The sequence below is a fragment of the Phyllobates terribilis genome, unplaced genomic scaffold (genome assembly GCF_046119375.1).
Source record: "Phyllobates terribilis strain yellow unplaced genomic scaffold, ASM4611937v1 Scaffold_5__5_contigs__length_657084704, whole genome shotgun sequence".
NCBI classification, from domain to species: domain Eukaryota; kingdom Metazoa; phylum Chordata; class Amphibia; order Anura; family Dendrobatidae; genus Phyllobates; species Phyllobates terribilis.
This window is the reverse complement of record NW_027362765.1, coordinates 41,336,098-41,358,077: the sequence shown is the minus strand read 5'-3', so window position 1 is coordinate 41,358,077 and position 21,980 is coordinate 41,336,098. Positions and strand designations below refer to the sequence as shown.

At 43.2% G+C, this 21,980-nt stretch overlaps 2 long non-coding RNA genes across 3 annotated transcripts in view; one reads left to right on the top strand and one right to left on the bottom strand.

Moving 5' to 3' along the window:
- The window catches only part of LOC141270707 (uncharacterized), a 21,594-nt gene extending 8,425 nt beyond the window's left edge, over positions 1 to 13,169 (top strand). Inside the window, exons 2-3 of the long non-coding RNA XR_012321729.1 lie at positions 9,032 to 9,085; positions 12,338 to 13,169. This is a non-coding gene — a long non-coding RNA (uncharacterized lncRNA). The remainder of the gene's footprint in view (positions 1 to 9,031; positions 9,086 to 12,337) is intronic.
- On the bottom strand, positions 9,434 to 21,980 carry LOC141270705 (uncharacterized). Of its 2 annotated transcripts, none has more exons than XR_012321725.1 (4): positions 21,911 to 21,980; positions 9,923 to 10,048; positions 9,740 to 9,835; positions 9,434 to 9,634 (listed from the first exon to the last, which is right to left on the bottom strand). It is a non-coding gene; the product is annotated as an uncharacterized lncRNA (long non-coding RNA). The 2 variants fall into 2 exon arrangements; XR_012321726.1 differs by lacking the exon at positions 21,911 to 21,980 and adding an exon at positions 21,381 to 21,728.

Genomic DNA, 21,980 nt, shown 5'->3' with positions numbered 1-21,980 from the left:
GGTAAGTGACGCGCTTCCGGCGCGGCGCTGTTAAATGCCGCTGTCAGAGATTGACAGCGGCATTTAACATGTTAACAGCCGCGGGTGGATCGCGATTCCACCCGCGGCTGTTGCGGGCACATGTCAGTTGTAATAATCAGCTGACATGTGCTCGGTTCAGTGCCGGAGCCCTCATTGAACCGGGGGATTACAGCCTGTGCGTACTAATACGGCACAGGCTGTAAAGGGGTTAATATCCTGATGAAATCTTTCTCCTTGCTCTTAGCTAACAGCACCAATGTTTTCAGGAAAGTTGTTCAAATGGGAATGTAAAAAATGTAATGTGGTGGCAGGAGAACTCTTGTGGGATAAAATAAACTTTTGGAAACTGTTCTTGAGTCCAGGTTGCAAAGATGTTCTCGTTGGTCAAACTTTTTTTTGGCTCCAGTGATGAGTCCTATCCCGGTTGTCACATTCACACAAAAAGCATGGGCACTTCGTGTATCCTCCTTGATACCCAAGGAGCAAAGAGAGAACTTACAGATCAACACGTATTGGTCATCCTTTATCCTCTTGGTTAAGGTAAATTTGTCAGTAGGTTTTTCTCATTTAAGCTGCAGCTACCACCGTAAGGCCATATATACCTTATTCCATAAGGCTGTATACAAGTCCCCAGGACGATCTGTATAACTTCAAAAACGGCCTTTATTCTCACTGGAGGGGCAGTCTGGTCTGATGGGCCTTGCTGATCTTGGCACAACGCCTCCTATCTTGTGAATGGCGTCCTCCTCTTCTTCATTTGGATAACGCGTCCTATGTCATACACACAGTCTCCTCCATTGCGCTCCTGCACAGGTGCACTTCTCTCTGCACGGCTGAGGGCAGAGAAAAGTATCGTAATGTGCCGGGAAAGCTGAAAGAAAGCCAGCCTTATCCCAAGATCTATTCATAAAAATGTATTTTGTTTGTGGAAAAAACATTCAAAGCAGATCTTGCCTCCTTGTGTCACCTGATCCATGTGATTTCTCCTCTTACTCCTGCACGCCATGACGCGCAATATAAATTCAGAGTCTTCGTATCTCAGAAGTGCTCCATTGATTGTGGATGCCTGATCCGTGACATCTTAGTGTACTACATATAGACCTCATTCTAATGGCAGTAACTACGATCAACATGTTTTGTGTAATGTTACATTTTTTGTTACGTTTTGTATTTAAAAAAAAAAAAAAGTTTTAAAAAAAAACAGCAGTATCTACACAACTGTCCACAATAATAGATCTGCAATAATGTGGATCTTGTTCCTCCTGCAGACTATTTTATTAGGTCACAGCAGTGTTTCTATGGCAATCTTGGTGCATCACGACCTTCTGTGGTGGTCTTGTGTTCCAGGCGGCCTGTAGAACTAAAGTTTTAGTGGTCATTGTGACGGGGTGTGTGACAGAGCAGGAAGGGACACCAGGCCGATGATCAATCCAACGAGATTTATTTGAACAGGGAAAATGGAACAGCACAAATGAAGGTAATTCTGCTAGTCTGCAATGAGTCCACAACAGCAGAAACAATTTGATATGCTCGACCGATGATGCATTTGAAAACCAGGCTAAGGATCTTACATCACGCTTTATTGAGAGGGGGTACAGTAAGCATTGTATTAAAAATGGATATAGGAGAGCGAGGTCCATCCCCGGAATACACTATTACAGTCTATAACAAAATCGAAAGATGGTCCTGGCCAACTTAGATTCATCTCCACTTATAATCAGGACTATTGGCTTATGAGAACCATTCTTGAGACATTGGTCTGTTACTCACTGAACCGTCACTTGCCTCTCATTTAACAGCATCTCCTCAAATGACACCTAAGCGTTGTAAAAGTATTAAGGATATTTTGGTCAAAAGCCACTATGTTCCACCAAGATCCAATCCATTTGGAACAAGGGGGCTGATAAATGGCTGTTTCCCGTGCGGTCGCTGTGTGGCGTGCGCAAATGTCTCTCGCATCTCCCGAGTTCTCAAAAGCTTCTGGGAGCTGCCAATATACAATCAATTATATTACATGTGGAACATCTAATTTGATATATTATGCCACATGCGGTTGCGGTAAGATCTATGTGGGATTAACATCCAGAGAATTGTGGGTGAGGACTAGAGAGCACGAGAGGGACATTTGCGCCGCGAGGACGGGGGCCGACACATCCTCCTTAAAGACGATACCACGTCATTTTAAAATCTGTCATGGGAAAAATCCTAAAACATTTATGGTACGTGGTATTGATGTCATCCATAGTGACAGTAGGGGTGGAAACGTAAAAAAAACAACTTCTGGCTCAAAGGGAAACCAAATGGATAGTGGAACTGGGAACAATGACGCCAAATGGCCTTAATGAGGCCCTGAGCGTCACCCCATTTCTTTAATAGATATAATCTTTGTGGTATTTTTATACAATTGTATGTGTTGATTTTAATTTGTTTTCTTTCTCATTTGTAACTTTCTCCCTCCATAGTCTATATGTACCATCTATATGGATCACCTACATATGGTTAATCAATATGAGGATACTACGAGCAACAATTAAATTGGCCCAAAAAATAGATTTTCTTACTGACAGAATCGTGTTGCAATTATAGGAAAATGATACTGCTTACTCTAACACATTCTTGCATTATTAAGTAGTTGCGTTACTATACTTGTCTAAATGCGTTGCTGTGTTATTCTCTTTAGCGAGCGCGTGGGTGCTGTGCCACCCCTTGCCTCTGCGTCATGCACGGCATCTGCATGGTGTATGCGCATGTTCGGGGGCCATGGCAACGTGTCCTGGTTCCCTGTCATGCGTGGTTCACCTTGATGGCCGTACGTGACGCAACTGACTCGGGCGGTTCAGCGCGCATGCGCCGATGGACCAGGAGATGATTGGTCCGTTCTGCAGGTCCTGAAGTATATTTAAACATACATGGAAGGTCCTATTAAACAATCCCCCAGAGGAAGCCATAGGATATACCACGCAAAACACTCGTCTGGGTCCTTGTTTATTCTGGGTGCTGACACCTCATCTAATATGGGTAAGAGTGCAATATAATTCTTTAGCATTTTCTCATAGGCCATATGGCACATATCCATAGTGATTAAATATGCCATAGTTTTGTACTAGTGCATAAATGACTTGAATACAAGCACTTCTTGCACTTTGTCCCAATAGTTTAACATATATTATTATGTTGTATATGTGTCACCCAGTTTGGTTGTCTGTGTGTCGTCCTTTTTAATCATGTTTGTCTTTTCTGTATATTGTTTACAATAAAGTTTTTTGATTCTTTGCCATATACTCTGTATTTGGTTCCTTTTTGCTATATAACAGCAGAAATAAGTCCTTGGATGAGTTCAATGGATCCAGCAGATGAGGGACACAACACAATCCCACATAGCAGCTTCTACCAATCCACATACGCCACGAGGATCTGGCCGCAACCTGAGACCCTCCAGGGTTGGGAGTCACCACGCAACTGACTGGGCCAAACATGAGTCTATTGTTCTGTATACTGAGATCAGCCCCTGGATGGGGGAAGGGTTCACACCCACTAGATGCAACAAGAGATGTTGACCTAGGCCTGATTACATTACAGTCCATGGACACAGGCAGGGGAGAGACACACTGTTAAGGCCCCGTCACACTTAGGGACGCTACAATGATCCCGACAATGATACGACCTGTCAGGGAGCGTTGCTGCGTCGCTATGTGATCGCTGGTGAGCTGTCAAACAGGCAGGCTCACCAGCGATCAGGGGAGCAGCGACATCGTGGAAAGAATCTTTCCACGATGTCCTGCTCCTGGTTACCAGCCTGCTGAAGCAGGATCAGGCTGGTAACCATGATAAACAGCGGGTTACTAGGGGCACACGCGCACTTAGTAACCCGCTGTTTATCATGGTTACCACTCTGCTACGGTGAGCGGGAGGTTACCGCTCACCGTAGCAGAGTGGTAACCATGATAAACAGCGGGTTACTAAGTGCGCGTGTGCCCCTAGTAACCCGCTGTTTATCATGGTTACCAGCCTGATCGCTGGTCACACACAGCAATGTGTGCTGACCAGCGGGAGAGCAAAGACCAAAAAATGGTCCAGGACATTTTGCAGCGATCAGTGACCTCACAGCAGGGGCCTGATCGCTGCAAAGTGTCACACATGGCGACATCGCTGGTGAGGTCGCTGTTGCGTCACCAAAACCGTGACACAGCAGCGATCTTGCTAGCGATCTCGCTATGTGAGACAGGGGCTTTAGTCAATATTGCATAAAACATAAGTTGTTGAGGTTAGGACCACCAGGAACCCCAATGTTACTTAGGAAAGACTATGTCCATGTTTAATAAAGTAATTTTCACGTATGCATAGCACAGGTCTGTCCGTCCATTAATGGATTCTGTATGGGACTAATAAAAAATAGGCGAGCGCTGTGATGGCCTATGTCATTTATGTACATAAATGCATACAAAATATTAACTACTCGAGCTAAATTGCTGCATTGTCACCTTAGAGAGCTATGCACCTGATTATTGTCTTGATGAGAGGGCGGAGGTGAAGGACGCAGCTCCTGATTCATTAAGAGACATATTCATCAGAAGCGTCTGATGACTGGACAGCGCCTCCATGCGCTATGCCACTTACTGGAGTAGGATTTGTAGCGACCACCGCTGCTCATGATGAAGTTGCCAAACAGCAGTCATCACAACCCTGCCCACTTACCGATAAAAAATGGCATTAGAAAGCAAAAAGTTGTAACATTTTTACATAGTCTACAGTTGCATCCAAATTATACGATTGAGCATTTTATAACAGAATTCTGGAGTAAACACTATGATGAATAGGGTCCTATGGGTTTGTTCTGTTTAAGCTGAGTTGATGCAGGTCTGTGCTATGACGTCAATTCAAGTTAAGAAACTTTATCTACAGGTGCATCTCACTAAATTAGAATATCATCAAAAAGTTAATTTGTCAGTTCTTCAATACAAAAAGTGAAACATATATAGAGTCATTACGAACAGAGTGATCTATTTCAAGTGTTTTATTTCTGTTAATGTTGATGATTATGGCTTACAGCCAATGAAAACACAAAAGTCATTATCTCAGTAAATTAGAATAGTTTTATAACAGCTTGAAAAATTATTTTAAAATCCAAAATGTTGGCCTACTGAAATGTATGTTCAGTAAATGCACTCAATACTTGGTCGGGGCTCCTTTTGCATCAATTACTGCATCAATGTGGCGTGGCATGGAGGCGATGAGCCTGTGGCACTGCTGAGGTGTTATGGAAGCCCAGGTTGCTGTGATAGCAGCCTTCAGCTCGTCTGCATTGTTGGGTCTGGTGTCTCATCTTCCTCTTGACAATACACCATAGATTCTCTATGGGGTTAAGGGCAGGTGAATTTGCTGGCCAATCAAGCACAGTGATACTGTTGTTTTTAAACCAGGTATTGGTGCTTTTGGCAGTGTGGACAGGGGCCAAGTCCTGCTGGAGAATGAAATATCCATCTCCAAAACGCTTGTCGGCAGAGGGAAGCATGAAGTGCTCTAAAATGTCCTGGTAGACGGCTGAGCTGACTTTGGTCTTGATAAAACACAGTGGACCTACACCAGCAGATAACATGGCTCCCCAAACCATCACTGATTATGGAAACTTCACACTAGACCTCAAGCAGCTTGGATTGTGGCCTCTCCACTCTTCCTCCAGACTCTGGGACCTTTTGGAGTGTGTCAATGACTGCCTTCTGGACATCTGTCAAGTCAGCAGTCTTCCCCATGATTGTGGAGCCTACTGAAACAGACTAAGGGACCTTGTTAAATGCTTAGGAATCCTTTGCTTGTGTTTTTTTTTTGTTAATTATTCCAATTTACTGAGATAATAACTTTTGTATTTTCATTGGCTGTAAGCCATAATCATCAACATTAACAGAAATAAACACTTGAAATAGATCACTCTGTTTGTAATGACTCTATATAATATGAGTTTCACTTTTTGTATTGAAGAACTAAAATAAATGAACTTTTTGATATTCTAATTTAGTGAGATGCACCTGTATTATTAGAATTATCACACCAGTACACCTGTTTTCTCATTTGCAAGATTTAAGTAAACCTTGTATGATATCTTTAACCCATCGATCACTATAAGCCCTCTGTTTTCCATGGATATCCATATTACGGACTGTATATACGTTTCTTATGCCTGGACTGCGTACCCCTCGGTGAAGACAGTGAGTTTTTTTGGGGCAGCTTATGGTCGTCTCAGGATATGAACACCCCCTGATCTGCTTGAAAATATAACTGAAATAAAATGTTGAGAAAAAATTTCAAATATCAAGTTGACCCTTCGAGTCACTGTCTTGTAAATCTTTATCACTTCTCCACAGAATTGGTGATTGGTCTGAAATCACTCAGGGGGTAAAGAGACTCTGTCATCACAGAATAACTAATCAAACCAATCACAGCCCCTCAGTATATCATGGCACCCTGTATTTTGATTGGCAGCAGTAGCTTTTTAGACTCGAGTGGGGGTCTCAAACATTTGGCTACAGAGGCTGCTTCATGCAGCCCGCAGGCACCATACACCTTGAGGATTGTGGCACGTCAGCACCTTTTCAGTGGAACACATTGCAGGCGCTGTGCACAGACAAGTTCTTTGCTCAGCTATACCAATGCCAACTGTGGGTCAATCACAGGCCAGCAGCTAATGTCTGCAGAGGACCAGGATGGGAACAGTACTAGAAGATGAGGATCAGGATCTTGACATTACTACAAAAAGGGGACCAGGAAGGGACACTTTACCATGAGATAGGGAGCCGAATGATGAGATTGCTACAAGAAGGGGCCAGGTTGGAGGATATTTCTACAAGATGGCAATGATGGGGGACAATAAAACAAGATGAGGACCTTGATGGGGGACATAAGCACAAGATAGGGACCCTGAAGGGGACATTACTACAAGATGTTGGCCAAAATTAGTATATGGCGCTAATAGTAAGTTCGTATTACAAAAAGGGGATAAAATGTAAAAGAAAACAAAAAAAACCTAAATATTGGCTTAAATTTTTTAGTGCCAATAAAAATGCTTTTTTATAAATAAACTAAAATAAAGCCAAAAACTTGCACACTTATTATCGGTCATCTGCAATGACCCAAGCTATAAAATTATTATACCCCATAACAGAAAATAAATAAATCTTCAAAAAATATTATAAACAAGTGATCAAAAGGTGTATACAACCCCTGGCAAAAATTATGGAATCACCGGGCTCGGAGGATGTTCATTCAGTTGTTTAATGTTGTTGAAAAAAAGCAGATCACAGACATGGCACAAAACTAAAGTCATTTCAAATGGCAACTTTAGGGCTTTAAGAAACACTAAAATAAATCAAGATTAAAAATGTGGCACTCAGTAAGGGTAATTTTTTTTTCAGACCAAGCAGAGGGAAAAAATTTATGGAATCACTCAATTCTGAGGAAAAAAATATGGAATCATGAAAAACAAACACAAAAAGAACACTCCAATACATCACTCATATTTTGTTGTACCACCTCTGGCTTTAATAACAGCTTGCAGTCTCTGAGGCATGGACTTAATGAATGACAAACAGTACTCTTCATCAATCTGGCTCCAACTTTCTCTGATTGCTGTTGCCAGATCAGCTTTGCAGGTTGGAGCCTTGTCATGGACCATTTTCTTCAACTTCCACCAAAGATTCTCAATTGGATTGAGATCCGGACTATTTGCAGGCCATGACATTGACCTTATGTATCTTCTTTCAAGGAATGTTTTCACAGTTTTTGCTCTATGGCAGGATGCATTATCATCTTGAAAAATGATGTCATCATCCCCAAACATCTTTTCAATTGATGGGATAAGAAAACTGTCCAAAATGTCAATGTAAACTTGGGCATTTATTGAAGATGTAATGACAGCCATCTCCCCAGTGCCTTTACCTGACATGCAGCCCCATATCATCAATGACTGTGGAAATTTTCATGTTCTCTTCATGCAGTCATCTTTATAAATCTCATTGGAACGGCACCAAACAAAAGTTCCAGCATCATCACCTTGCCCAATGCAGATTCGCGATTCATCACTGAATATGACTTTCATCCAGTCATCCACAGCCCAGGATTGCTTTTCCTTAGCCCATTGTAACCTTGTTTTTTTCTGTTTAGGTGTTGATGATGGCTGATGTTTAGCTTTTCTGTATGTAAATCCCATTTCCTTTAGGCGGTTTCTTACAGTTCGGTCACAGACATTGACTCCAGTTTCCTCCCATTCGTTCCTCATTTGTTTTGTTGCGCATTTCCTGTTTTGGAGATAAATCGCTTTAAGTTTCCGGTCTTGACGCTTTGATGTCTTCTTTGGTCTACCAGTATGTTTGCCTTTAACAACCTTCCCATGTTGTTTGTATTTGGTCCAGATTTTAGACACAGCTGACTGTGAACAACCAACATCTTTTGCAACATTGCGTGATGATTTACCTTCTTTTAAGAGTTTGATAATCCTCTACTTTGTTTCAATTGACATCTCTCGTGTTGGAGCCATGATTCATGTCAGTCCACTTGGTGCAACAGCTCTCCAAGATGTAATCACTCTTTTTTAGATGAAGACTAACGAGCAGATCTAACTTGATGCAGGTGTTAATTTTGGAAATGAAAATTTACAGGGTGATTCCATAATTTTTTCCTCAGAATTGAGTGATTCACAATTTTTTTTCCCTCTGCTTGGTCTGAAAAAAATTACCCTTACTGATTACCACATTTTTAATCTTGATTTCTTTTAGTGTTTCTTAAAGCCCTAATGTTGACATTTGAAATGACTTTAGTTTTGTGCCATGTCTGTGATCTGCTTTTTTTCAACAACATTAAACAACTGAATGAACATCCTCCGAGCCCGGTGATGCCATAATTTTCGCCAGGGGTTGTAGAAAAGAAATATGGTGTCCCTAAAAATGGCACTTTGTCTTGCTAAGAATGAAGCACAACCCCCCCTCACCCCACCACACCCAAATTATTGTTTTTTTTCTAGGTGCCGACGATTATACCCCATCAAGTCTCATACACCTGGACTAGAGAAAAGCAAGTATGTGGTAAAGTGCACTGAACTGTTAGGCACAACAAGGGTGCAACGAGTGCCTGTACTTCATTTGAGCAGTCTTTTTTGTTTTTTATGACAGAATTCCTTTGCAGAGTTACTATCATTTAGGCAGAGTGCACGTGGTTATAATAATAGACGAATAAAATAGTGTGTAGGCGCTGGTAGGTGGGCCTGGATATTACCTGCTGCGAGGGATAGACAACCAACCACAGGTTGACAATATTGGAAAAGTCCAATGTATAAAATAAAAATGATTAAAATATCCTGCGCTGGTAAGGTTTAGGCCGTATAAAAGAAGGGGGAGGGTTTTTTAGGACAAGGTGGAAAATAGGAGAAGATGATAAAAAAGTTTTTAATTTGAATATTAAATCTCACATAAAATGACATTAAATCACAGTGGAGGTTAAAATATTAAAATATTAGATAGGGATAGATGGTGGGTCTTTTGGGGTGGAGGCTTTATGTGAGTTCCTTGTAATTGTAGCCTCATGGGTTTCTAGGCCAGTTTTAGAAGGGTTGTAGTCTGGATGGTTCCTGGGTGTAAAAAAGAGAGAGAAAAGGGGAAAGGAGGGGTTAGTGACCAGATTGTTCCCCGTAGGCTTGGAGTGGCTGATCTCACTGGTGGAAGAAGTGATTTACCTGCTGTCGATCTGAGTAGATTTCCAGGTGTGGATGGCTTGTGCTTGGGGTGATGGACATTTCTTGATGTTTAGGCAGCGGGATTAGAGAGTACTGCTAATGGATATAGAGTAAAATTAGTTATGCCTGTGACGCAGTGCAGAGGGTCTAAATGGCACATATGAAGGAATGCAGTTATTTTACCCGTAAAGGAGGGGGGTTCTGTGTAGGTTTCAGGACTGCACTTGATGGTGTCTGCGGTCTTGATATTTGTCCGGTTCCGGGTGACGGACAGCTAGTGTGGATCGCAGTGCTTGAGGCTGCTTGTTGCTGTTGGCGAATAGTAAAAGGGTTTTGTTATACCTGTGGTACAGTGCGGGGGGTCTGAGAGGCACAGGTGAGAGAATATCAACCTCCACTGTGGTTATAATAATAGTCTAGCGAGTCCATTCCGAAGTCATGAGTGATTGTGTGCTTCTCACACATGCCTAACTTAGCTGTTTTTCTGTTTATTTACCCCAATCTGGTCAATAAATGAATGCAGAATAATGTTTACTGCTCATTTCCAAGGGATCTTGGTGCAAGCCCCCCAAAAAATGCTTCTGTGCACAGGCCCGATCATTATTATTTAGATATGTGTTATGATCTGGAACATGTACTAAGGAAAGAATAGTAATTATGGATAAATGCGATTATATTACAGAAATATTTAGACAATTAGAGGATGAATCCACTTACAAAAAACTACCTAGAGATCCCACCTCCCAAATTCAACAAGAAATAGCATTAGTTCTACAGCGTTTCTTACTAGCAGGCATCATTGACACGAAAACATGTGATTTTCTAACCAACAAACACCCCATTATTCCAATATTTTATGTCTTACCTAAAATTCATACAAATCTAACTAAACCTCCAGGTCGACCCATAGTAGCATCCACCGATTCTGTTCTGGCACCTCTGTCAATCTTTTTAGAAAAAATACTTACTCCGTTGACCCAAAAGAGCCCCTCTTATCTATTAGACATTGGAGCCTTTCTTAATGCCCTCATGGAAATCCACCAGATTCCCTCTGAGGCCTTACTAGTCACTTTTGACGTCTCCAGCCTCTACACATCGATCCCCCAGGCTGATGGAATCCGTACAGTTGAAGCCATGCTGAGGGATGCACAACTAGATCCGGCCGTCATTGATCTATCTTTAGAACTACTATCTCTGGTTCTAACAAAAAACTATTTTCTTTTTCAAGATACATTCTTTTTACAAACCACCGGGACTGCAATGGGATCGAACGTAGCCCCCCCTTATGCAAATTGCTATATGGCAGCCTTTGAAGCACAAATCATCTACCCTCATCCCCTCTTCCAGAGACATTCCATACTCTGGAAACTCTATATAGATGATATCTTTTGCATATGGGGGGGGCTCCCAGGACACCCTTACTGAATTCCTTATTCACATGAACTCAGCCTGGCCCAATCTGAATTTCACCATTAATTCACACTCCAAACAGATTAATTTTCTAGACACACTAGTCATCAAGGACGATCAGGGTCTCCTGAAAACCGACATCTACCGGAAGCCGACTGACCGCAATACTCTGTTGCACTTCTCTAGCAACCACCCCAAGTCAGTAAAACGAACCATCCCCAAATCCCAGTTCCAAAGGGTCAAAAGAATCGTTACCGACACAACACTACGGGACCAGCGACTACGTGAGATGTCCACCAAATTCCAAGAACGGGGTATCCACCACAATTACTAAAACAACAACAATACCCACAAGTACGTCCAAAGATGGACAACTCTAATCGCATCCCGTTCGTCCACACGTTTCATCCTACAGCCTACATACTACATAGGACAATCCGCAGACATTGGAATATCCTCAGGACAGGATATCCCACCATCACCGAATCTCAGAAACCCTTTCTACCCTGTTTCAAAAGGGCTCCCAATTTAAAAGATTCCCTAATACGAGCCGACGTGGGTCCAGTCACATCTAGCCCACGCCAGAGACTGTTACAAACACAGAAAAAGGGCACATTTCCCTGTCTTCAGTGTCATCAGTGCAACAACGTCCTGAGAGGTGACACAATCCATCATCCCCATACCGGCAAGAGATATCCGATAAAAGGATTTTTCACATGTGACACAAGCTTTGTGGTTTATCTCATCAAATACCCCTGTGGTTTGGTATATGTAGGCAAGACCACGCAACCCATCAAAGATAGAATATCAAAACATAAATCCACCATCAGATGCAAACAGTTATTACTACCCATTCCTCACCATTTTCACACATTAGGACACAGTGTTGCACAACCTAAGTTTCAGATAATTGAACATATTCCGCAACCCCGTCGCGGCGGCAACCGCATCCAAAAATTAAAACAACGAGAAGCCTCTTGGACCCATGAACTGCAGTCCTTAGCCCCAAGAGGGCTTAATAAGGACTATGACCTTCTGTCATTTATGTGAACTCTCACTCTGAAGACTGGGAATCCTTAGTGATGCTTAATATGACATCATTTGATGCTGTTCCCTTCCCCAATAATGTGACAATATGTTATTCAATTATTCTGTGCTATATACTAATGCGTATTTTCTTTATTACAGATCTGAATCAGGGTCTCCGTCTACCTCTCCCCTGCCTCCTCCCCCTCCTGCTTCACGCGCAGTTCACACCCACAGAAGGTGACATACTCTATTATGCCTGTGTTAGACGCCTCCCGCCCGGTGGAACGCACTGTGACACGCAAGGATCTGCGCATCTGCGTGCTCCAGCCAATCACGCACGCTCTCTGAAGCTCGCAACGTCACTTCCTGTGACGTCAAGGGAAGTCGCGCATTACATTACCGTCCTACTACAGGACACTGGCCTCATCCATCACCCTTAAGCCCGCCCCCTCCCCTATTTCTCTCTGCACGCCACCCTCCTTACCAGCAGACCATTAACCAGCGGTGGATACCGCGACTGTCTGTCTGGAGGCAACTTTTCTCCGTGCACCAGGTATGCAGGATTAACCAGGTAACTTCCACACCCCTCATTACATCTAGTTATACTTACCTTATGTATCATATCCACAGGACATTCCTCCAAGGGCACTGTGCTCCCTATTCCTCCCTCCGCTCCCCTACTTATTAGCATTTGGTATGTTACTATTTTTCCCTTTTTTTGTTATACTATGACTGCTTGTATACCATATCTCTTTATAAAGTTGCTCTGTGATACTGTGAGCTTCCTTGTCCATGCTAAATGTGCATACCAATATAGGCACTTGTTTGACCCAATGTTATATCTCATGTCTTATGTCTATTCTGTGATCTATGTATACTAATGAATTTATGTTATACTTATCTCTTTACCTGCAGTACACTGACGAAGGTCCGTAAAAGGGGCCGAAACGTTTGATGTGGACTGCTTAAATAAAATATTACCTATTATTCAGCTAATGGTGTGCCGAGATTTTTACTACTATGTTCCTAGTGAACAGACCCGCCTTAGTCCTTGGCTAGTCTGAACGAAGTCCTATAGATTTAAGGAAGGGATCCCTAAAAGAACTAAGGACTGGGACAAAAATGGGACACTTCCTAAACAGAAGTTGTTGCAGAACACATAAAGACAAACTGACAAAAAGTACTAGAGGTCCCAGAGGACCAAGCGAACTTGACAGAGAAAGGCACAGAAGCACCAGGCTAGAGAAACAGTAAAACACTGAAGTCCAGAACAGCCAGAAGGGCGGAGCTGGAATATAAAGGCAGATGGTCACGTGACCGCAAACCACAAGATAGAAAAAACAAACAGGAGGGTTCTAACAATATGTCCGTTAGGCAAGCTATACTACTGTGCCCAGAAATCATGTACCTCAGTGCTACAACTCCGATCTAGTTACCTCTGGACTGAGACATCTAAATTGAAGTAACCGTACAGAGGACGTCCTTATACACAGTACAGTGCACAGAAATCATGGACCTCAGTGATGCAACTCCGATCTAGTCACCTCTGTACTGGGACATCTAAATTGAAGTTACCGTACAGAAGACGTCCTTATACACAGTACAGTGCACAGAAATCATGAACCATAGTGCAGCAACTCTAATCTAGTTACCTCTGTAATGAGACATCTAGATTGAGGTTATTGTACAGAGGACGTCCTTATACACAGTACAGTGCACAGAAATCATGGACCTCAGTGCTGCAACTCCGATCTAGTCACCTCTGTACTGAGACATCTAGATTGAAGTTACTGTACAGAGGACGTCCTTATACACAGTACAGTGCACAGAAAGCATGGACCTCAGTGCTACAACTCCGATCTAGTCACCTCTGGACTGAGACATCTAAATTGAAGTTACTGTACAGAGGAAGTCCTTACAGATATTACTGTGTTCCCAGATATTATGAACCTCAGGGCAGCAACTCCAATGTAGTCACCTCTGTAGTGAGACGGCTAGAATGGAGTTGCTGTACAAGGGGCGTCCTTATACACAGTACAGTGCACACAAACCATGAATCTCAGCACAGCAACTCTGATCTAGTTACCTCTGTACTGAGACATCTAAATTGAAGTTACCGTGCAGAGGATGTCCTTATAGACATTACTGTGTGCCCAGATATTATGAACCTCAGGGCAGCAACTCCAATTTAGTCACCTCTGTAGTGAGACGGCTAGAATGGAGTTGCTGTACAGGGGGCGTCCTTATACACTGTACAGTGCACAGAAATCATGAACCTCAGTGCAGCAACTCCGATCTAGTCATCTCTGTACTGAGACTAGATTGAAGTTACTGTACAGAGGATGTCCTTATAGACATTAATCCAAGCAAAGTGGTATCAAAGTTTAGTTAAAATATAACCTTCACTTAGTGCAATTAAAAGGGTACAATAATATGTCACCCAGGAAGACAAAAACTAACAGCATACAAACAAACTCAGAGGGGATGATGAGTTGAACCCTCTCCTCCCTCTTTTTTTCACATTACTGATGCCTTTAATGCAAAGCATCAATAATAGGACCTAGAACTCAGAGCTATCTTTAACTCATTAGATTTGAACTCAAGATGGTCCTGACTACAGACATCCCTCACCAGGAGATGTCAGGATACATTAGCTCGATTAAAGTTTCTACTTGGATATACCTGATAAAAGAATCAAAAGAGCTGTGTGTGTGAAAAAAACGTTGTGAAATGACAAAGGAACGACCTCACCGGGTTTAGTCACTGTCCACACTTTCTCTTTAGTACTCTTGCAGCTCTATACCCTCATCATGTGACATACCAGCCTACGGACCAATTGTCTCAATAAATCGCCATCTCAAGTGTGTTTTCTCCCGACACGTTTCATCGGCCCCACCATCAGGGGAGTTAGGCCATACAGGGATCACCGTTTCCAGGTGACTCCCTTATAGACATTACTGTCTGCCCAGATATTATGAACCTCAGGGCAGCAACTCCGATCTAGTCAACTCTGTAGTAAGACAGAATGGAGTTGCTGTACAGAGGACGTCCATATACACAGGAAAGTGCACAGAAATCATGGTCCTCAGCGCAGCAACTCCGATCTAGTCACCTCTGTACTGGGACATCTAGAATGGAGTTTCTGTACAGAGGACGTCCTTATACACAGTACATTGTGCCCACAAATCATGGACCTCAGGGCAACAGCTCAATCTTGTCATCTCTGTATTGAGACATCTAGATTGGAGTTGCTGCAGGATGTTTTATTATTTCTTGGCAGACATTATATAAGATTACAGCCACAGTTCATGAAGAAACAAATTTTGCATGCCAGTATTAATAAAAAGGTGAGAGGTAGAAAGCTGCGCCACTTTTTTTTTTGTTAAATTAAAAAATTAGTTTTTTTTATATTATCACTTTTCATAGTTTAAAAACTTACACAAAACTGTGATTGTTCATGTTTGACAAAATGTTACTTTTCTTGTCTGTCCACCAGTCCTGTCCAGCACCAGCATTTTGAAGAGCGGGTGGACATTATCATAATTTACATCACAAAAGTGGCAAAAATTATCACATAAATGTTGTCTGCACACTCTTCAGAAATGTCAGTGCTGTGGCTGGGATTGGTGGAAATACAGTAAAAGTCAAATTCGGGCAAAACTGAACAATCAGTGCTGTGTGTAATTATGTATGTCACAAAAAGTAACAATACATACATATATACATTTATAATTCCTATGCCACTAGATTGGAATCTATGAGGAGCTCCTGGAATTAACTCCATTCTGGAGGTTTCAGTCATGAGTAGTGTTGAGCATTCCGATACTGAAATATCGGGTATCGGCCGATATTCACTGTATCGGAATTCCGATACTTAATTCCGATACTTTTATAATATCGAATACCGGAATCGGAAGTTCCCATAATGCCTGCGCTCTGCAGTGTCTGTGAAGGATGACAAGCTGGGTGGCAGCGCTCAGCTGAGATCCAGCCTGTCATCAGAATGCCATCCCAGCGTGGGAGAATTCTCCTGATTGTTTAAAAGCCGGCGGGCGGTAAAAAGCCGCCGGCTTTTAAACAATCACACAGCCCCATACTGCTTCCCCGCAGCCTCCCACCCCGATCCTCCGCTCCCCTCACCACCTCCAATCCCAATCGTAAATTAGGACCGGGCGGGGAGCGCAGCACCAAGGAGTGAAGGACCCGGGCGGGGAAGCCGGCAGTGAAAAGACTTCACCGCCGGCTTTCCCGTTCTGTGCTGCGCTTTCCCGCCGGTTATTTCAAATGAACAGCTGAGGTATCAGGTGATGCCGATCAGCTGTTCATTTGAAGTCGCCGCGGTGCCCTCAGAGGGTTCATGTGAGTTCATGCTTGACTGCATTGCATGAACTCACATGAACTTTCCCACGGCCGCACAGGTCAGCCTCACCTCCCGGACCCGTCATGATTAGTGTGTGTGCGGGGTGTGTGTGTGCGCGGGGTGTGTGTGCGGGGTGTGTGTGCGGGGTGTGTGTGCGCGGGGTGTGTGTGTGTGCGGGGTGTGTGTGCGGGGTGTCTGTGCGGGGTGTCTGTGCGTGCAGGCAGACATAGGCCGATGTGACACTACTACTCCCATCGGCCTATGTCTGTCCCCCGTCCACTCGTGCCAGCAGGATCAGCTTGATGGGAGCAGTAGTTCCCATCAGCCTGATCCTGCTATTTAAATTGCCCTACTGTGTCCCCAATAAATGTTAGATACATGTCATTGGTGGCCAGTGGTTACCTAAAAGAAATTAGTTCATACATTACCTGTCCCCGCCGATCGCCACCTAAAATAAAGTAAAAAATAAAAAACTACACCTATACTCACCTAGACACCTAATTCCCCGAAGCCATCGATCTCCTGTAATAAAATATAAAATAATAAACCACAACCTTATCCTTACCCCTCCGTAGTAGTCCACGAGTGTCCCACGAAGATCTCCAGTTTAGAGCAGCCACATAGAATGTGACCGCTCTGAACCGATGCCGCCGCTAGAATGACGGGGCCGTAAGAGTTCACCGGAGTTCAGGCAGCGCTGCTCCGGTTAGCTCCTTTACGGCACTGCTGTATCGTGAGAAATTCCCACGGTACAGCAGTGCCGTAAAGGAGGTCTCCGGAGCTGCGCTGCCTGAATGCACTCCGGTGACCTCAGTCAGTGGCTCCTGCTGCCGGGAGCGGACGTGTTCCCGGCAGCGTGAGCTTACAGCAGCCATGCACAGCTGTCACCTTCTCCAGATGTGACAGCTGTGCATGGGAGATCAGCGCAGGAACGTGGACAGGTAACTATTTTTTTTTAGTAAACTAAGAATTAAATAAAATGGTGTGTTTTATTTCAAATAAATTATTTTTTTCTGGGTGTAGTGTGTTTTTTCTTTTTAACACTTTGTAGGTTAGTAATGGGGGTGTCATATAGACGGCCATCATTACTAACCTGGGCTTCATGGCAGCTGGCGCTGACATGAACCCCACCACTATTACCCCCTGCCACCGCACCAGGGCAGCGTGGAAGAGCGAGGCTAAGTGCCAGAATTGGCGCATCCTATGGATGCGCCATTTCTGGGGCGGCTGACGGCTGGTGTTTCTAGCCTGGGAGGGGGCCAATATTCATGGCACCCTTCCTGAGCTATTAATATCAGCCCCCAGCTGTCTGCCTAGCCTTTGCTAGCTATTAAAATAGGGGGGACCCCACGTCATTTTTTTTGGGGGGGTCCCCCATTTTAATAGCTAGTAAAGGCTAGGTATTCAGCTGGGGGCTGATATTAGTAGCCTGGGAAGCTCCGTGGGTTTTACCCCCTTCCCAGGCTTCAAACATTTGCCCCAGCCGTCTGCTTAACCTCCGCTAGAGCCTAAAATTAAGGGGATCCCACGCCATTTTTTTTTAAAATAAATCCTTTATTTTAACACTAAATGACAAGTACAGTAATCAACACTGTCACTGTACTTCATATATATGTGACTGACATGTTTCTATCTATCTAATCTATGTATGATTCTCTATTCTTTCTATTCTAAATTGTCGGGTACAGATGCTGAATTGCCGGCCGGCTTTTTTAAAGAGACGGTGCACGAAAACACTAATATTTTTTTAAATAAATCCTTTACACTAAATGACAAGTACAGTAAGCAACACTGTCACTGTACTTCATATATATGTGACTGACATGTTTCTATCTATCTAATCTATGTATGATTCTCTATTCTTTCTATTCTAAATTGTCGGGTACAGATGCTGAATTGCCGGCCGGCTTTTTTAAAGAGACGGTGCACGAAAACACTAATATTTTTTTAAATAAATCCTTTACACTAAATGACAAGTACAGTAAGCAACACTGTCACTGTACTTCATATATATGTGACTGACATGTTTCTATCTATCTAATCTATGTGTGAAGCTCTATTCTTTCTGTTGTAAATTGTCGGGTACCGGTGTATGCGCTGATGAATTGCCGGCTTTTCATGTCATTCTACATTATTCTTAGTTGTTTTACTTCATGTATAATTAACCTACAAGGAAAGAAAGGGTTTATTTTCATTCCGATATTTGTGTCCCATTGACTTGCATTGGTTTCCGGTATCGGAATCGGCGATATCCGATACTTTTTGGGTATCGGCCCGATCCAATCCGATACGATATTTCCTGATATCGGAAGGTATCGCTCAACACTAGTCATGAGCCTCTAGATTGGATTTGGTCCAATGAGGACATCACTCCAGCAACTCCATTCTAGTCAGGTCAGCAATGAACTGTACAGAATAGAGGCTACAGGGAGATCATCTAAAAATCCACTCCGATCTAGACGGCTCACTAGTGAATCAGCTAGAATGCAGTTGCTAAAATGAGGTCCTCAAAAAAGCCACTCCGATCCAATGTGGTAAATTATGAGGACTCTCTTGGCTGTTACGTTTATCCCTGCGAGGCTCCGCCACTGTTTGAAAAACTGAATCCCAGTCACCTCAGCACCAAACTGTACAGAATGGAGGCTGCAGAGAGATCTTCAAAAAATCTACTCCGATCTAAACGGCTCACTGGTGAATCAGCTGGAATACAGTTAAAATGAGATCCTCAAAAAATCCACTCCAATCCAATGTTGTAAATTATGAGGAGTCTGTTGCTGCACTCTGATACGCTTCTCCCCGAGAGGCTACACTCTCTTTAAAAAAAAATTGATTTCAGTCACCTCAGCACCAAAGTGTACAGAATGGAGGCTATGGGGAGATCATCTAAAAATCCACTCGGATCTAATGTTGTAAATTATCAGGACTTTCTCGGCTGCGCTCTGTTACTTTACTCCCTGCGAGGCTCTGCCCACTCTCCGAAAAAATCGATTCCAGTCACCTTAGCACGAAACTGTACCTAATGGAGTTGCTAAAAGAGGTCCACAAAAAATCCACTCCGATCTAGACGGCTCAATGGTGAATCAGCTAGAATAGAGTTGCTAAAATGAGGTCCTCAAAAAATCCACTCCAATCCATTATCGTAAATTATGAGGACTCTGTCGCTGCGCTCTGTTATGTTTATCCCCATGAGGCTCCGCCCACTCTCGAAAGAATCAATTCCAGTCACCTGAGCACCAAACTGTACAGATTGGCGGATACAGGGAGATCCTCAAAAAATCCACTCCGGTCTAGATGGCTCACTAATGAATCTGCTAGAATGGAGTTGCTAAAATGAGGTCCTCAAAAAATCCACTCCGATCCAATGTTGTAAATTATGAGGACTCTGTTGCTGCACTCTGTTACATTTATCCGCTCGAGGCTCCGCCCACTCTTCAAAAACTCGATTCTAGTCACCTCAGCATCAAACTGTACAGATTAGAGGCCAGTCTAGACAGTTCATTAGTAAATAAGCTACAATGGAGTTGCTAAAATGAGGACCTCAAAAAAATCCACTCCAATCCTATGTTGTAAATTATGAGGACTGTCGGCTGCGCTCTGTTATGTTTTTCCCCGCGAGTCTACACCTACTCTTTGAAAAACTCAATTCCAGTCACCTCAGCACCAAACTGTACAGAAGGGAGGCTACAGGGAGATTCTCGAAAAATCCACTCCGATCTAGACGGCTCACTAGTGAATCAGCTACAATGGAGTTGCTAAAATGAGATCCTCAAAAAATCCACTCCAATTCAATGTTGTAAATTATGAGGAGTGTGTTGCTGTACTCTGTTACGCTTCTCCCTGTGAGGTTCCACTCTCTTTAAAAAAAAAAATTGATTTCAGTCACCTCAGCACCAAAGTGTACAGAATGGAGGCTACAGGGAGTTCATCTAAAAATCCACTCTGATCCAATGTTGTAAATTATGAGAACTTTCTCGGCTGCGCTCTGTTACGTTTCTCCCCACGAGGCTCCGCCCACTCTCTGAAAAACTCGATTCCAGTCTCTTCAGCACGAAACTGTACAGAATGGAGTTGCTAAAAGAGGTCCACAAAAAAATCCACTCCGATCTAGATGGCTCATTGAAGAATCAGCTAGAATAGAGTTGCTAAAATGAAGTCCTCAAAAAATCCACTCCAAACCATTATTATAAATTATGAGGACGCTGTCGCTGCGCTCTGTTACGTTTATCCCCGCGAGGCTCCGCCCACTCTCGAAAGACTCAATTCCAGTCACCTCAGCACCAAACTGTACAGAGTGGACGCTACAGGAAGATCCTCAAAAAATCCACTCCCATCTAGATGGCTCACTAGTGAATCAGCTAGAATGGAGTTGCTAAAATGAGGTCCTCAAAAAATCCACTCCGATCCAATGTGGTAAATTATGAGGACTCTCTCGGCTGCACTCTGTTATGTTTCTCCCTGCGAAGCTCCGCTCACTCTTTGAAAAACTCGATTCCAGTCACCTCAGCACCAAACTGTACAGAGTGGAGGCTACAGGGAGATCCTCAAAATACCCACTCCGATCTAGACGGCTCACTAGTGAATCAGCTAGAATGCAGTTGCTAAAATGAGGTCCTCAAAACATCCACTCCAATCCAATGTGATAAATTATGAGGAGTGTGTTGCTCTGTTACGTTTTCCCCCGCATAAAACTGAACGATCAGCGCGGTGTGTGATTATTTATATTACAAAAAGCGATAATAAAATGCAAGTTTGATCATGAAAAAAAAAATTGCCCTTTGGAAATACATAATAAATATAACAGTTTGAGCAAGTACCTAAAAAATAAAAACATGAAATCATTACAATTCTAAAGCGGATATATATCTACAATGTGTGTACATTCCAATTCCACTACATTGCAGGCTATGAGGATCCAGGAATCTGCTCCATTCTGGACATTGGAGGTGATTTTTTGAGGAACGTCACTGTAGAAACTGAACTGTGTAGAATGGAGAAGCTGCAGAGAGATCATCAAAAGATCAACTCCGATCCAGTCACCTCACCAGTGAATCAGCTAGAGTGGAGATGCTGGAATGAGGACCCCAAAATATCCTTCCTATCCAGTCACCTCACCAGTGAATCAGCTAGAGCAGGGATCCTGGAATGAGGACCCCAAAATATCCCTCCGATCCAGTCACCACACCAGTGAATCAGCTAGAGTGGGGATGCTGGAATGAGGATCCCAAAATATCCTTCCGATCCAGTCACCTCACCAGTGAATTAGCTAGAGGGGAGATGCTGGAATGAGGACCCCAAAATATCCCTCCGATCCAGTCACTTCAGTAGTGAGCCGCCTTGAGTGGAGCTGATAAAATGAGGCCTCAAAAAATCACCTCCAAACTAGATGCAACCGAGCCGCCACCACATACATGGCTGCTCTGTGCGCACAGGACCTGTGATGAT